This window comes from Rhodamnia argentea, chromosome 6 (assembly GCF_020921035.1).
Source record: "Rhodamnia argentea isolate NSW1041297 chromosome 6, ASM2092103v1, whole genome shotgun sequence".
Classification (NCBI taxonomy): Eukaryota; Viridiplantae; Streptophyta; class Magnoliopsida; order Myrtales; family Myrtaceae; genus Rhodamnia; species Rhodamnia argentea.
The window spans coordinates 19,078,793-19,096,089 of NC_063155.1; the positions used below are offsets into that span (position 1 = coordinate 19,078,793).

General features: G+C 38.5%; 1 protein-coding gene and 1 pseudogene across 1 annotated transcript in view; both read right to left on the reverse strand.

Moving 5' to 3' along the window:
- Positions 1-17,297, reverse strand: part of LOC115751677 (protein BONZAI 3-like) — a 1,030,407-nt gene that overhangs the window by 718,831 nt on the left and 294,279 nt on the right. The window lies entirely within an intron of this gene.
- LOC115734452 overlaps positions 1-17,297 on the reverse strand; it is a 116,184-nt pseudogene that overhangs the window by 19,876 nt on the left and 79,011 nt on the right.

Below are 17,297 nucleotides of genomic sequence, written 5' to 3' on the forward strand. Positions count from 1 at the left end.
TCAGAGTGAAGGACATCTAGAGAATGATGGGGAATAAGAATTCATAGCTTTGGTTTTGTCCAACTTGCCCAGATTAATAATTGTGAGCGACCATCGGACAAAGGCGAACCAAATAAGTCCACAAGAAACCGCGACTTTATCGACCCTCAACTTAAATCATCACTTTAGACACTTCATATTACTTTGTTTTGCTTTCGCCGGGGTTTAGATCACCACTTCATTAGCACATAACTATGATGCCAGTCTCACGGCACTGACGATAGCCACGAAAGCATTTGTGTTTCACAATTTTAACGGAAGGGCCAATTTGAGTTAAAAAAAGTTTTTGAGTTAAAAAAAAGCATATAATTTAGATATCACATTGATATAAAAAAAAAATAAAAAACGGGGACGACAAAGTATAACACTAAACCCCTAAAAAAATTTCAGAAGCTTACTGTAATTTCTTAATTTAAAGTTTATTCTCACCATTTATAAAGTAATTGGAGTTATCTTCATTAATTATAAAGTACTAGGAAATATATAAGGTCTAAAACTTTCGCCTATTGAGAAGATGTAACGTTTATAGCGCGAAGATCCATTCATACTTAGGTATTCGGCCAAAAAAGAATCGATTCTCATGTTAGAGTCAAGGTGTTAATTGTGGAAATTATCATCTCTTTTATGTCAGAGTCAAGGTGAGGATAGTGGAAATTATCAGCTCCTTTGCTTGGCAACTTTTGCGAGGTGTCCGTAGTCAAATTTACTTTCTTTATCCCTCGCCTTTTGTCCAAAACCAGCAAATCAATCCCTTCCTCTAGATTGCCAAGAATACCCTCCCCCGAAGACTTCGGGGGTAATTGGTCTTTTGCTAATAGACGTGTTAATCAACACTTAGATCTTTGGCCAAAAAATAAAGATCGATTCTCATGCTAAGAGTCAAGTTGTGCATACTGGAAATCAACTTTTGCATGAGCCACGTGATCATCTACTTTACTGTCAACTTTTGCAAGATATTGAATAGTAATGCCTCGAGAAATGGTGGATTGATGGAGAATTTTTTCTCAATTCGTGTTGGGTATGAAATTTTGTGGGAATATCTCGAAAGAATCTTGGATGACCTTTGACGCTTGAAGCGTGTCAAGGACCTGTCCGTACGGATAAAGGTCAATGTCTAATTCAACTCTCAAATCACTGTGAGAGGGAAGAGCTAAGCAATTCGTAGCCTTCGTAGGAGTGAGGGGTCTACATATTGCCTTAATTCATATTAGCATCATCAAGTCATTCATAAAAGGAAAATTACTTAAAAAAAAATCTTAAACCCATCACATTTGTACCAATTCAGTTGTAAATATTTTAATTTGTCAAAGTTAGCCGTAAACATTTTGGAGATTTGACAATTTAGTTCTAAACATTATGCCAATTTAATCCTTCTACCTAATTTTGATCGAAAATCGCTAGTGTGACGGTCTAATCAGCTGTAAGCATTGCAAAGCCCGTGACAAATGCGTCAAGTTTGTCCTTCAGTTAAAATTTCAAACGGAAATGCTTGACTGGTCGCCATTAGCGCCATATTTGGCTGACCACATAAAGTAAGAGATTAAATGGAGTTTTCTTGATGACTGAGAGAAAAGTATGGGGAAGCTACACCTACGATGAATATTCAACAACATCGAAATCTTGGACTTCGTTTATTTCGTGTAATATGAATGATCACATATGTTGCTTGAAATAAGTAGTCAATGAAAATTATTTTCATTACTAATAATAATTTATGTTTAACTATTTTTGGGTATGATGAAAATATTTTTCATTTGTCAATTTTTATAAGCGATACAAACAATCACTCAGAAAAATATTTTCCGCAAATTCAAATCCTAAATTATCATGATGAGTTGCCTCTGCTTGGATTCGCTTTTGAAGTTGGAAATTGCAAAATACTAAAATAGGTGGAATGAAGAATGGAGTTCTGTGGGTGCTTCTTGTACAATCTTTTGTTGTTCTCCGAACTTAGCTTCACATAAAGTTGCACAATTTTTTTTTTTTTTTGGGGGCATTGTTTGATGAATTTAATAAATTTTGATCAAAACTTTAATTTCTCTTTTGTTAAAAGGGATTGTCCTTTATAATTTTCTCTCAAATGTCCATTAATATTGAGAGGTAGCTTTACAAATCCTATTAAGATAAATATCATTAATCTTTATCAATGATTTTGTACATGTCATAAGAAAATTGAGTTCTTACTAAAAAAAACAAATTAAGAGACACGTTTGCTACCATGCGTATCCCTTGTTTCGTGAGGGACATCACAGGTGTAGCGAAGGTTCTACTTATTCTAAAATATTAGCAAATACAAGCATTAAATTAGGACAACATGGACATCATCCACATTTACCTTTGCATGTAGGTGGTGTCTATAAATTTTAATCTACCAATCAAAGGCGTGGCCGAAGAGAATTTGCCTCGATAAAGGTTGGGGGAATATATAGCTCTTCAGATAAAGTTTGAAAAATTTTATTTTTACTCTTTTCTTATCAACTCGAGGATTTTTTTTTTTTTTTTGGTTGAACTCGAGGAAGGTTGAAATGTTAATTTGTTTGTTTTTTTTGGGATCCTCTCGCTTGGGAAAAGGAGGAAGCTGCTTTAAAGCAACGATACTTAATTTCCCATTGGTATACTCATATGTGTACATTTGCACTTCACTTCGAACAAAGCAAATGCTATTTTCATAAAATAAAAGCGAAGTTGTCCATTAAAAATGGATAGATTAAAGGTTTCCACACACCCTTCTTTCAAGAAAAACTGATGATTTTAAGTTTACCATTCCGGTCTCTAATTATAGGCAATGTTTCAAGAACGGTACCAGAAGTTGAATTGGAATGAGGTCCAATATGTGATCCCGCCGGATTAACCAATCCGACTGCTTTTAATGGCCATTTAAATATAAAGAATTAAGTAAGAAAAATAAGCAATGTATGTATATGGGTGAATTCACATGTTGGTGTTCTGCAATGAGTAAAAAATCAATTTATTTTCCTAACAATTGTCATAAGCTGAATTGTCTAAATGAAAGTGGGCAGAGACTTGCTAATTTTTCAAGTTCACCTATTATTTGTAGGTCCCAAAGTACCCTACCAACAAGAAGATGACTACACATGATGTTGTTCAGACACCATTTTAGAGATACATAAAAGCTTAGAGAGACAAATATTGGTGCCGCGGAAATGAGTTCATGTTGCAGCTATTTTACCCATTTTTTTGTTTTTTCTTCCTCTTTATCTTCTCTTATGCTTCGCAGGGTTCAATCAATAGAACGAAATCACAAAACAGAGAGGGTTAACGTGAAACAACAACTGATGGCACGTACAACGTGCACCAGGATTGGCAACGACGGAATCGGTTAAAAAGTGGACACTGAGGGGAGAAAACAGTACAAGAACTGAAGGCATTTTCAACCCAACCCCAGACGGAATCGGTCGTTTCTAACATGTTGAAGGTGACGACCACATCATATTTCTTTCTTTCTTCGTTCCCGATGGCGTGGAAAGAGATGGCTCTTCGATTTCTTTTTCAATTTTCTTTTAAGTGATCATGCTATTGCGACTTGGAAATGGGAAGTTACTAACAAAGAGCACTGCGGCTCAATGGCCATGGCGGTTTGCAGTGTCTTTTGTAGTTCATGATTTATATTAAAGGAATTAAAACAACCTCACTTTAAAATACCCTAGAAAAAGGCAAGTACTCTTCCTCGATGAACAAAAATGACCACTGCTGTCTTTGGATTTTGCTATCATAATAATTTTTAAATGACTGTGAGAATAACATGCTACAAAATTGAAGTAGTGAGACCCCATAATAAATTTTAATTAATTATTATTTATTTTTTTAATCCCAAAATGGGTTGTTCTTCTCACATCTCATAGTCACCGTTGATTATCTTTTCGAAAAAGCTTTACGTGGCCAACCACGCTTAGATGATGAGCTTAAATGGCCTTTTTTATTATGGAAAAACTAAAACAGAAATAAAGTTAATGATTTTAAACTCAAAAGAAAATGATTTTTTTTATCAAAGTGAAAAGAAAAGAAAAAAAAACAAAGTAATAGAATCTTGAAGCAAAAGCACATGTCACGTTTTCTGCATACAGACCAGGTAAAGCTGACGTGGTCCAAAGAACCATTTATTTTGCGACACGTGTCCAATGTGGGGTCCACCTCTTCTCTCTGCTCCCTCTCTCCTCCCGGCGAAGCGCTCGCGGCAGCTATGGCCACGGACGTCGAACTCCACAGCCATGGCGGCTGCGAGCTTTGCGGCCAGGGACGGGGAAGACGTCGGTGACGCCGATTTGTCCGATGGGTTCCACCTCTTCTCTCTGCTCATCTCTCTCCCCTCTGCTCTCTCTCTCTCTCCTCCTGCCGAAGCTCCGTCTGATGGGCAGAGCAAAGAAGCAACATCATCCCCCGCCGCCACAACAAGTCCTTATTCTACGTCGATGGCTAGACGCTTATCCATGGCCGATGTCTTCTCCGTCCCCGGCTGCGGAGCTCGAGCCCACGACTCGCGGCCTCCATGGCTGCCGACGACTTCTCTGTCCTAGGCGCTCACGACCGCCATGGCCGTGGAGCTCGAGGTCTGTGACCATGGCGGCCGCGAGCCTTAGGCTCGAGTTTCGCGACCGGGGAATGGAGAAGACGGCCTGCGGCCGCTAGGGCCATGGAGCTCGAGTCTTTCTTCTTTGGCGGGAGGAGAGAGAGAACATAGAGGAGAGCTAAGCGGAGAGAGGAGGTGGACCCCGCGTTGGGCATGTGTCGTAAGATAAATGATTCTCTGGACCACGTCAGCTTTTTCTGGTCTGTACGCAATATTTTCTCATTTTCCTTCTCCTTTCTTCCTTTCACGATGCCAATGTGGTTGCTTTATTAAGGCGTGTAAAAGTCTGAAATGCCCTCAACCTTTTCTGTAAGACTTGACTTGTACGAGAAGTTGAACGAAGACAAGAATCTACTAGTTTCGTTGCAATTCTCACAGGACCTCAGGCTCATGGATATGGACTAACTGGCGGCGATGGTTGGAATAGCCTGGTGACGTTGATCCCAAAGAAAAATGATTCAAGAGGATTTGACACTATTTTACTATTAGTGTGCTTTTACTTTTGTCGGCCATTACTTTTGGCCACAGTGATTTACGTTATTGTCATTTTCTTGTCGTTCGGAAAGTACTCATGAATATGGGCAACCGACGGTGATGGTTGGCAAATCTCAGCGACGTTGATCCCAGAAAAAAATTATATAAGAGCATATGAAATTACTGTAATTTCCAAAAATCCTACATTAATTACATGATAGTAAATTTAATCTTGAATCTTTTAATTATGTTGATTTAGACATAAATTTTTTTAACGATTTGCTAATTTAATCTGATTAATTTTGATCGAAAATCGCTAACGTGACGGTCTAATCAGCATTGATCATCCTATATGATAAACATAATTTTAGTGATATAAAAATGGTTAGAGAGATAATTTTGGTGCCTCTGAAATGAGTTTGTGTTGCAGTAATTTAACCCACTTTGTTTCTTCTTCTTCGTTTCGCTTTTGGGTTTTGAAGGTAAAATCAATACAACCAAATTAGACGACAAAGAGGTTGCAAGTGAAACAAGCTCTCATAGCACACGAAAAGTAAATATAAAATGACATCCATACCAGGAGTGGCTTGATTGTGAGGATGCAAGAGGAATTGAGATTCGTTGGCTTTACTGCTGACTTGTTTGGAAGATGGAAGAAAGGCAATACAGGCCAAAACCCAAACCTGATTATACTAGAATATAAGTAGACATATAAGCATGACGCAAAAACAAATGGACACTGTGGGGAAAGAGTACAGCTGGGAATTGAAAATTCAAGGAAGTAAATTATAGTCGAGGAGGATGTTTCGATACCTTCAACTTCGAATCAGAATGGCCAGAGGATGAAGGGATTATTTGCTGAGTTCTTGCAGCAAATACTAAGCCCTACTCATTGGACTGGCAATGTACAGCTACAGAAATTAAGAAACGCAATTAGCAGTCAATGTGTTGTTCTAAGAAATTATACCTTGGTATGGTCCAAATTCTCTCTCTCTCACGTGTCACACAAATAATTGTTTAGTTGAGAAATGTACTTTAGATGGAAATGATGAGGACAGCGTCATCACGTGGTTCTATCACATTTGCCCAGATAAATAATTGCAAACGATCATCGGACAAAGACAAAAAACAAGGCAACAAAAAATCACACACTACAAAAAAACAAGGATTTAGCCACGGATTTTGCCACGAAAAATTGACCAAAATTCGTCGCTAAACCGATTTGCGACGAAAATTAGCGACGAAAAATTATTCGTCGCCAATTCGGCGTCGCAAAATTTAGCGACGAAAAAAAAAAGTTCGTCGCTAATTAGCGACGAATTTTGCGACGACCATTTATCCGTGGCTAATTAGCGACGAATAAGTTTCATCGCAAATTAGCCACAAATTTTGCGAATAATTACTCTCCGTGGCAAATTAGCGACGAAACTTATTCGTCGCTAATTAGCCACAAAAAAAAATGTCGTCACTAAATTTAGCGACGAATTTTCTGTTCGTCGCTAAATTTAGCGACGAAAAAATAATTTTTCGTTGCTAAATTTTGTGACGCCAGATTAGCCACGAATTTTTTTTCGTGGCAAAATTCATCGCAAAATCCAATTAGCGACGAATTTTATTGAATTTTTCGTGGCAAAATTTGCGTTCATAGGTGTCAACTCTCTCTCTTCGGTTGCTCAAGTTCCGGACCCAACCGAACGCAAGGTGTCAACGAATCATCTTAGCATCCCACCAGAGGATGGTTCTCCTCGTCTCTGTTTCCTTTTCAGGAACCGCTTCCACCGCCCTGCAACTTGCAGTTCCATCCCAAACCCCCCCACCCCGCCCCCTCCCCCGCTTTTCCCCCCCTTTTTTTATGTGGATAATTAAAAAAAAAGGCATATTAGATTTTCTATTTTCCCGTTTTTTTTACTCTTGTTTATCATCTGTCGTTTAGAAAGGACAGCACGAATTGCACGAGCTCCGATATCTATATATATTAGATATGGGATATATACCTCGGTACATATATATATTTATATTTTCATTTTCCATTTTGCATATTTATGGAGATATTCTCTTCCTTTTCTTTTTAGCCGAAGAAAATTGCTGGGGAAAGGGCCAAATAAAGAAAAAAAAAACCCGGGGGGGTGGGGAGTTGGGGGGTGAGGGTTAAAAAAAAAATGAAAATTCCCAAAATTGGTTAGGGTTTCTCCTTGAGGAGGGAAGCCAGTCCGGTGACCACCTTGGCTCCTCCCATCTCCACGCTCTTCGGCCTCACTGCCGGCGGCCGCCACTCTCCCGTCGCAGCACCACCCCCCGACGACGCCTCCCAGCTCTCCGCCAGCGGTGCGGACTCCTCCACGCCGAATATCAACTCGAACTCGCCGTACTCGCTCTCCTCCTTCTCGCCTCCGGTCTTCTCCGGATCGGGGACGCCGGCGCCGGCCTCGGCCTCGCCCTCGGAGGCGGCTCTTGTGTGCGGGCTCAGCCACCTGGCCAGCATGTACTCGACCTTCCGCCACGGAGAGAGACTGTGGGCGTCGCGGCCTGAGTTGTGGGGAACAGAGAGGCGGTGGGGTGGAGGTCGACGACGGCTACGCGGGGCTGGCGGGCGAGCGGCGACGGCCGCAACAGCGGGGTGACGACAAAGGTGGGTGGTGGTCAGCCGGAGGCTAGCGTCGGCTGGGGGGGCTGCCGAATGAAGAAGAAGAAGAAGAAGAAGATGATGATGAACTGGGGGAAGGGGGGTCTGTTCGCATCAAGAGGAGGAAGAGAGAAGGTGAGTGGGGGGAATGATAGAAAGGGGGCGGGAGAGTTTATAGAATGGGATTAAGCGGGAGGAGAGAGTGGGAATCGCAAAATTTCAAAAGCTCCATAAAAAATTTAGCGACGAAATAAAGTCCTTCGTCGCTAATTTAGCGACGAAACACATAATTTTGTCGCAAAATTTGCAACCAATTCTCATTTCATTGCAAATTGCTGATATAAATTAAATAATAAAAAAAATAATTAGCGACGAAAAAATAATTTCATCACTAATTTCCAGAATAAATTAAATAAATTTGCAACGAAATGTATTATTTCGTTGCAAATTTAGCGATTAACACTGTTTTTTCGTCGCAAATTAAATAAATTGAACATTTTATTTTTTTTATTTCCTTCATGTTAGCGACGAATAATACATTTCGTCGCTAAATTAGCGACGAAAATAATGAATCGTCGCTAATTTTAATATTTTCTTTGTTATTTTTATTCATAGTGCTAATTTTGCGACGAAAACAAAAGTTCGTCGCTAATTAGCGACTAACGTTTATTTTCGTCGCTAATTAGCGACAAACGTCGATTTTCATCGCTAACTTTTAATAAAAGAATTTGTGACGAAAAAGGACGTTCGTCGCTAATTGGCGACGAAGCCCGTTTTCGTCGCAAAGGAGATAGCGACGAATAATTATTTCATGGCCATTTTCGTCGCTATTAGCCACGAAAAATTCTCATTTCGTCGCAAATTGCTGATATAAATTAAATAAAAAATAAAAAAATAATTAGCGGCGAAAAAATAATTTCGTCACTAATTTCCAGAATAAATTAAATAAATTTGCGACGAAATATATTAGTTCGTTGCAAATTTAGCGACGAAAACTGTTTTTCGTCGCAAATTAAATAAATTGAACATTTTATTTTTTTTTAATTTCCTTCATGTTAGCGACGAATAATACATTTCGTCGCTAAATTAGCAACGAAAATAATGAATCGTCGCTAATTTTAATATTTTCTTTGTTATTTTTATTCATAGTGCTAATTTTGCGACGAAAAAAAAAGTTCGTCGCTAATTAGCGACGGACATTTATTTTTGTCGCTAACTTTTAATAAAAGAATTTGTGACGAAAAAGGACGTTCGTCGCTAATTCGCGACGAAGCTCGTTTTCGTCGCAAAGGAGATAGCGACGAATAATTATTTCATGGCCATTTTCGTGGCTAATTAGCGACGAAAAATAATTCGTCGCTATAGTCGTCACTAATGGGCGACGAATGTTTTCGTCGCAAATAGCGACGAATATTCATTTTGTCACTATTTTCATCGGAAATTAGCGACGAATTTTTTTCGTGGCAAATTTTTCGTGGCTAAATCCGTGTTTTTTTGTAGTGACAGCTTTATCAACACACAACTTGCTACTAAGAAATTAATCAGTTGAGAAATAGTGTGTAATATTAAAAGGAAATGATGAAGAGGGACAGAGATTGCCCAGACATTCATTGACATAATCCGTTGAAATGAATCAACCAAAGCCCTGACTGATTTCTGACTTGTTGATGGCGATTATCTCGACGTCTTTCTTTCTTTCTTTATTTACAGAAAAATTAATGCGATGGCCGCAAATTGGTCTATTTCATATACACATTCTCAAATAATTGGTCTTTAGCTAAAAGATGTTTTAATCGACACTTATTTTTGGCCCAAAAAGAATAATACTCATGTTTGGTCCACAGTGGAAGTTGATTTTCAGATGATGCTACTCCTCAAAGGCCACGCAACCATCTCCTTTACCGGCAGCTTTTGCAAGATGTTGAATAGTATGCTTCAAATTATTTTCCTCAACTCAGCCAAAAGGCATTATTCTCCAATGATTAGGCTTTGTGAAAATTATGGTGCGTTGTGGTACCATAGACTAGTTTTCCTCGAACCCTTCCCATCTAGTAAGGACGAGTTTTGATTAATAAGAAATAATTCACAGGAGCTCTCCCCAAGATTGCCCTTTCTCGCTTACAAAACCTAATCGTAAGGGCATAAGTAATAATTTCTTCATCGCCATTTACTATGTGTCACATTAGTGTGCACAGTAAAAAAATTATTTATTAATTTCTTTGTGTTTGGAATTATATAGCTAATGGATGGCTCATTGTTAGAAACTTCCGCTGTTGCCATAATTGATGACAAGCCTATTTTATTTGACCGTATCGACTGGTGAAGAAATAAACTTCACTTTATCATTTGAATGGTTGGGATGCTTACTTCCCTTTCCACAGTACGAACCAATCTATGACCCATTGGTCATTTTGCTTTTGTTGTTTTCCTTTTGGCACTAGGATACATTTTGAAACCTTCTTTATCAGGTGCATATGACGGTAAAAACAGTGGTACATCTGCCATTTGGGATAAAAAAGATATTTTCTTTTTTACGCTTTACTTTGAATAAAGCAGATGACAATTTAATAAAGTATGGCAGGGTTTTCCGCAAAAGGAATTTGCTCTATAGGTACATTAATCAAAGGTTAGGGACCTTAATCAAAGAATTTCAATTATCCACCTTTCAAGAAAAAAGGGGGGGATTTTTAATCAACCATTGTGGTTTCTAATTATAGGTAATGTTTTGAAAATATAATAACCGGAGTGAGGGCTGGTATGTGATTCCAACGGTTTAAATGGTGCAACTATTTACGCTAACCGGTTTACATATAACGAATAAATCAGTAGCAATATATGTAATGATAATTTTGAAAAGAGAAAATTGACACAAACTTTCTAAGTTTTGGCCCAATGTCCAATGCCATTCATGGATTTTTAATTCGTTTAATGTGGTCTTTGAACTATTCATGAATGTTTAATGTAGTTTCTAAATTTTCAATTTGTCCAATTTAGTTGCTCAACTTTTAGTGATATGTCAAATGGATCGTTCGGAACCATTCACAAATTTTTATAACTAAACTGTTTTCCATATTTTATAATATATTTTCATTTAAATTATTTTCTTAAATTGACAAAAAAAAAAGATATCGTTTTATGCTATTCCCGCTATTATGAGTCTCGGTGTCTTTACAAAATAGGCCAAACCATCTAAATGTACGTAGGCAGAGAGACTAGCTAATTTTTCCAAGTTCACCTTATTATTTTATGGTCGCACAGTACTACTCATAAAGAGATGGTTAATCATGAAGTCATACAATCACCATTTTAGAGAAATGTAAAAGCTTAGAGAGGCAAACATCGGTGCCTCCGAAATGAGTTTATATTGCAGTTATCTCACCCATTTTGTGTTTGTTCATTTTTTTTCTTTTTGGATTAATGTTTTTCCTAGGGTTGAATCAATATAACCAGATTACCAAACAAAAAGATGAAAGTGAAATACGTGTTGATAGCACACGGAAAATAGATATATAATGACACACGTACCGGGAGTAGCTTCACTATAAGGATAGGGAAATCGAGATTTCTTGGGTTCTAACTTGTTTGCAAGGGATGAAGGGTAATGCAGGCCAAAACCAGTCCCGATAACACCAGCATATAAGCGTTCATATCAGCACAACGCAAAAACAAGTGGACACTGTGGGTGAAGAAAACAAGAGGGAACTGAAAATTCATTCAATAGAAAATGTAATTGAGCCGGATGTTACAATACCTTCAGCTTCGACTTGGAATGACCGGAGGATGAAGGGATTCTTTGTTGAGGTTTTTTTGTTTTTGTTTTTGGCTTCAAGGGTTGAATCAATAGAACCAGATTACCAAACAAAGGGGTGAAAGTCAAACAAGTGTTGATAGCATACGAAAAGTAGATATATAATGACACACAAGCTAGGAGTGGCTTCACTATAAGGATGCAAGGGGAAACAAGATTTCTCGGATTCTGACTTGCTGCAAGATGGATGAAGGGTGATGCACGGCAACACCAATCCCGATAGCATCGGAATATAAGCGAAGACATCGGGATGACACCGATAGCACATGAAAAAGTAGATATACGATGACACACATACTAGGAGTGGCTCCACCATAATGGAAGAGGAACTAAGATTTATCGGCTTCACTTTAGACTTATGTGCAAGATGCATGAACGGCGATACATGCCAAAACCAGTGCTGATAACACTAGAATATAAGCGGACATATCAGCATGATGCAAATCAAGTGAACACTGTGGCGGAAGAAAACAACAGGGAACCAAAAATTCATTCAATAGAAAATGTACAACACTAGGATATAAGCAAACATAACAGCATAATGCAAAAACAAATGGACACTGCGGGAGAAGAAATTAGCGGGGAATTGAAATTATATATTTCAGTAGAAAATGAAATGGAGGAAGATGTTACAATACCTTCAGCTTCCATTGGAAATGACTGGAGGATGAAGGGATTCTTTGCTGAGTTCTTGCAATGGGCCGATGAAAGAGAGTAATATATAAAGACCAATATGGGTAAAGGGCAACAAGTCGTCGGCCATTTTTATAATGAGCTCTAGTGACTCGGGACAAGCTGGCATTAGGTAGTCAATAAGAAAGTACTAAGCCTCACTTATTGGACTGGCGGCTATATACAATTTCACAAGCCATGTGTTGTCAAACAAATCAAGAAACACAATTAGCTGCCAACAAACAACTTGCCAAACAACTTGCGATTAAGAAATTGGTTAGCTGGGAAATGTATATTACTAGAGGGAAATGATGGGGAAAGAGGTTAACACGTGGTTCTCTCCAACTTGCCTAGATAAATAATTGCAAATCACCAACGGGCACGGACAAACAAAACACGGCAAAAAAAAAAAAAAAAAATTCACAACTTCATCAACGCAACTTGCAATTAAGAAACTGCTCAATAGAGAAATAGTGCGTAATATTAAAAGGAAATGATGAAGAGGGATAGATATCACCACGGCCCTTGTTGAAATATGTCTTGAATTTCAACCCGTGAACGATCCGAGATTTATTAAAGAAAAGTCAGAAATCGAGCAAAGGGAAATATATACGAAATCGACTTATGTTAAAGTTGATTGTGCATTGTCTCTTTGCTCAAGAAATAGAAAAGCCCAGTTGGACTCGGTCAACCGAAGAGAAAGGATAAAGGGATACGGAAGTCATTTACACATGCAAGAGTTATCAGCCAAATAAAGAAAATAAACAATAATAAAAGGAAATCTAATGCATGATAGAGAGGGGCTGATTTGAATATCTAGCCGTGGAGTTGACTTGGACTTACGTGTCGGAGAAGCAAGGAAATAAAACAAGGGAATTGACTCCTTGTTTGAGTCGGTAAAAGGTTGAGAAGGTTTTGCATATATATATATATATATACATATATATATATATATACACACACACACACACACACACACATACACGTGGTTTTGTGTGTTGATTCCGAGAGAGTTATTAAAGCGCCGCTTGAGTGCTTGGAAAGGGTTTTTCTCGATGAGTTATGTTAGTGATATTACATCAAGTATTTAAGTATCAAAGCCGATTAAATCTTGAGATTAGATTTGTGTAATTTCTTTATGAGATTGAGAGATTATTTAACTAGAAATTGGGGGCTAAACACTTGTGAGTTATTTGATGTACTTGTAGCTTGGGAAATGCTGAGAGTGTTTGAGTAACTCGAGTGTGATTTGTAATCTCTGTGTATCGTTTGATTTATAGTGGAATTCGTTGCTACTCTCCCCGTGGATGTAGGTCTCTACAACCGAACCACGTACATCCGGTGTCCGATTTATTTTTTTGTTCTGTCTATTTTATCGTTCGATCATTTGGTTCCGCACAACAATTGGCATCAAAGATAGGCTTGGCTGAAGTTAAACGAATCAATGGTCACAGAAGAAGTTAAAGTGAAAATCAACAGATTTGAGGGGAAGGATTTTGGTTTTCGGAAGATGCGGATTGAGGACTATCTATATCGGATGAAGCTGCACTTGTCCTTATTTGGGGAGAAACAAAAAATGATGAAGCAAGCCGATTAGGAATTGCTGGATAGATGAGCGATGAGTGTTATTCGGCTGGCGTTGGCTCGTAATATTACATTTAATATCATCAAAGAAAAGACCACGCGGGGTTTGATGAAAGCCCTATCATAAATGTACGAGAAGCCCTCTGCGATTAATAAGGTTTATTTGATGCGACATCTGTTTAATTTGAAGATGAGCGAAGGTGCGTCAATTACTAATCATATCAATGAATTCAATGTGGTCGTTGGTCAATTGAGTTCGGTTGATATTGATTTTGAAGATGAGGTATGTGCTTTGATTATATTATCCTCATTACTTGATAGTTGGAATACTACCATTACTGCTGTTTGTAATTCCTCTAGGTCAACAAGTTTAACGTTTGATGGGATTCGAGATTTAATTCTGAGCGAGGACATCCGTAAAAAGGAATCTGGCGAATTTGTATATACTGCTTTAGTAGGTAAAAATAGAGGAAGAACTGGTACTCATGTTAGTAGAAGTAATGTGAATTCGAATAGACGCGATCGATCTAGGACTGGTGGTCTTGTCTGTTGGAACTGTGGCAAGAGAGGGTATCTTAAAATGAATTGTTTAAAGTTGAAAACCGAAATAGACAAGGGAATTAGAGTTGAATCTGCGGATGATGTTGCAGCTATAAGCGATAGTAACTCGGATAATGTTGATGTTGTCTTGTCTGTCACTAATGATTCGTTGTTTGATGGATGGATTATGAATTCTGGTTATTCGTTTCATCTTGCACCAAACAGGAATTAGTTTACTACTTATCAATGCGTGGATAGTAGTAAAGTGCGGATGGGGAATAGCACCGAATGCGATGTTATAGGTGTTGGCGATGTTAGAATCATAATGTGTGATGGTATTGTGAGGACATTGAGTGGAGTTAGGCATGTTCCAAAGTTGAAGAAAATTCTGATTTCCTTGAGTGTCTTGGATTCAGCTAGGTATTGGTATTCTTCAGAATATGAAATTTTGAAGGTTGTTCGAGGTGCCTTGGTGATAATGAAAGGAATCAAGCATAATGGCCCGTATGAGCTTCAAGGTGAGACGGTAAGAGAATTTGCCACGGAGACGTCGAATGCATATGCTCGAGAATCTGAATTGTGGAATATGCATTTGGGGCACATTTACGAGAGAAGCCTGAAAGTTCTAAGTGAAAGAAATTTATTATGTGGTTATGTTCTTGACAAACTGAATAAATGCAGGTGCTGTGATTTAGATCAACGGCGAAAAGTGCAATTTAGTGCGATTTTCAGAGAAACCACAAAAATTGCAGAATTACTTCACTTGGATGTTTGCAGGTTGTCATAGTTTCCTTCAAGGAAGAGTGCCAGATTTATGCTAACAATTGTTGATGACTACTCGATGAGGACCTAGGTATTTGTGCTTAGGTACAAGTTTGGTGATATTGTTAGAATCATGCGGTTGAGAGGTTTGATCGAAAAGGAGACCAGTAAAAAGATCAAGCATGTGCGAATTGACAAAAGCATGGAGTTTTGTTCGGAGCTATTAAATGATCTCTACATGAAAGAAGGCATAATAAGACATTGTACTAGCGCCAATGAACCACATGTTGCAGAGTTGATGAATAGAACATTATTAGAGATGGCCCATAAAATGCTCTCTAGTGCTGGTATGGCTAGGAGATTCGTGGCGGATGCGCTTAGTACGACGAGCTACCTAATGAATAGATCTCCATCAACTGCGATTGGATGTCGGACTCCCGAAGAAGTGTGGTCATGTAATGTTGCTGATTATTCTATTCTTAGAATATTTGGTTTCTCATGTTATATTCGAGTTAGTGATGGTAAGCTCGACGGAAGGGCAAAGAAGTGCATGTTCCTAGGGTATGCACAAGGTGAGCGAGGTTATCGGTTGTGGTGCCCGGAATTAAACTCATATGTTATCGGTAGAGAAGTTATGTTTAGTGAGTCTTCGGTACTTTTGGCTAGGAGTGATTATAGCAGTATTCATACGGATTTGAACGGTTTCAGCTTGAGGTAGAGTTGCAACCGGAAACTCTTGAGGTAGCGGGTACTATCGAAGTAATCGACACGGGTGGTGCTTATAGCGAGGTAGAGCCCGTAGAGCCAATAGTTGCTGTAACTGTTGATATTGATAAAGTACGTATTCAGTCCCCGACGAGATATGAATGCAACGATGGTTTTGCTTTATCCGTGATTGAGGAGCTTGTATCAGAAAGTTCTTGTGGAGCAGTTGAATGTGATTGTGCAGTTGATGCTCTAATGAGGTCCTCGGTTATGGCGAAGTTCAAGCGTGACTTGGACTTGGATGATATTTGTGGCGGTTGAGCCCATTGGGGCTGTGGGAGAGTAGTAGCAAAGTTCGAAGTTCTAGTGAAGTGATTGTGACTAGGCTCAAATGTCGACCCAAGGTGGAGATTGTTGAAATATATCTCGAATTTCAGCTCGTGAACGATATGAGATTTATTAAAGAAAAGTCAGAAATTGAACAAAGGGAAATATATATGAAATCGACTTATGTTAAAGTTGATTGTGCGTTGTGTCTTTGCTCAAGAAATAGAAAAGTCCCGTTGGACTCGGTCAACCGAAGAGAAAGGATAAAGGGATACGAAAGTCAGTTATACACGCAAGAGTTATCAGCCAAAGAAAGAAAATAAACAATAATAAAAGGAAATCTAAAGCATGATAGAGAGGGGTTGATTTGAATATCCAGCCGTGGAGTTGACTTGGACTTGCGTGTCAGAGAAGCAAGGAAATAAAACAAGGGAATTGACTCCTTGTTTGGGTCGGCAAAAGGTTGAGAAGGTTTTGCATATATATACATACACGTGGTTTTGTGCGTTAATTCCGAGAGAGTTATTGAAGCGCCGCGCGAGTGCTTGGAAAGGGTTTTTCTCGGTGAGTTATGGCCGTGATATTACATCAAGTATTCAAGTATCAAAGCAGATTAAATCTTAAGATTAGATTTGTATAATTCCTTTATGAGATTGAGAGATTATTTCACTAGGAATTGGAAGCTAAACACTTGCGAGTTATTTGATTTAATTGGGGCTTGGGAAACACCGAGTGTTTGAGTAACTCGAGTGTAACTTGTAATCTCCATGTATCACTTGATCTATAGTGGAATTCGTTGCTGCTCTTCCCGTGGACGGAGGTTTTTACGACCGAACCTTGTACATCCGGTGTTCGATTTATTTTCTTGTTTTGTCTATCTTATCGTTCTATCGCTTGGTTCCGCACAACAGCCCTCGCCTATGGCCTCGACATTGGCCGGCTCTTAGCAAAAAAAAAAAAAAACAATAACAAAATGTAATAATAATTTCAAAAAATTATCAAAATGTTATTAAAAAATTGCCGCGTCAACATCACGTTAACGGTTTCCAGCTAAAATTGGTCTGAAGGAAAAATGTTTAGGACTCAATTGGCCAAAAAAAAAAAAAAAAAGCTTAGGATTGAATTGACATAATTTTGCAATAGGTCTACGATTTTTTTTTGGTAATTTCCCCAAA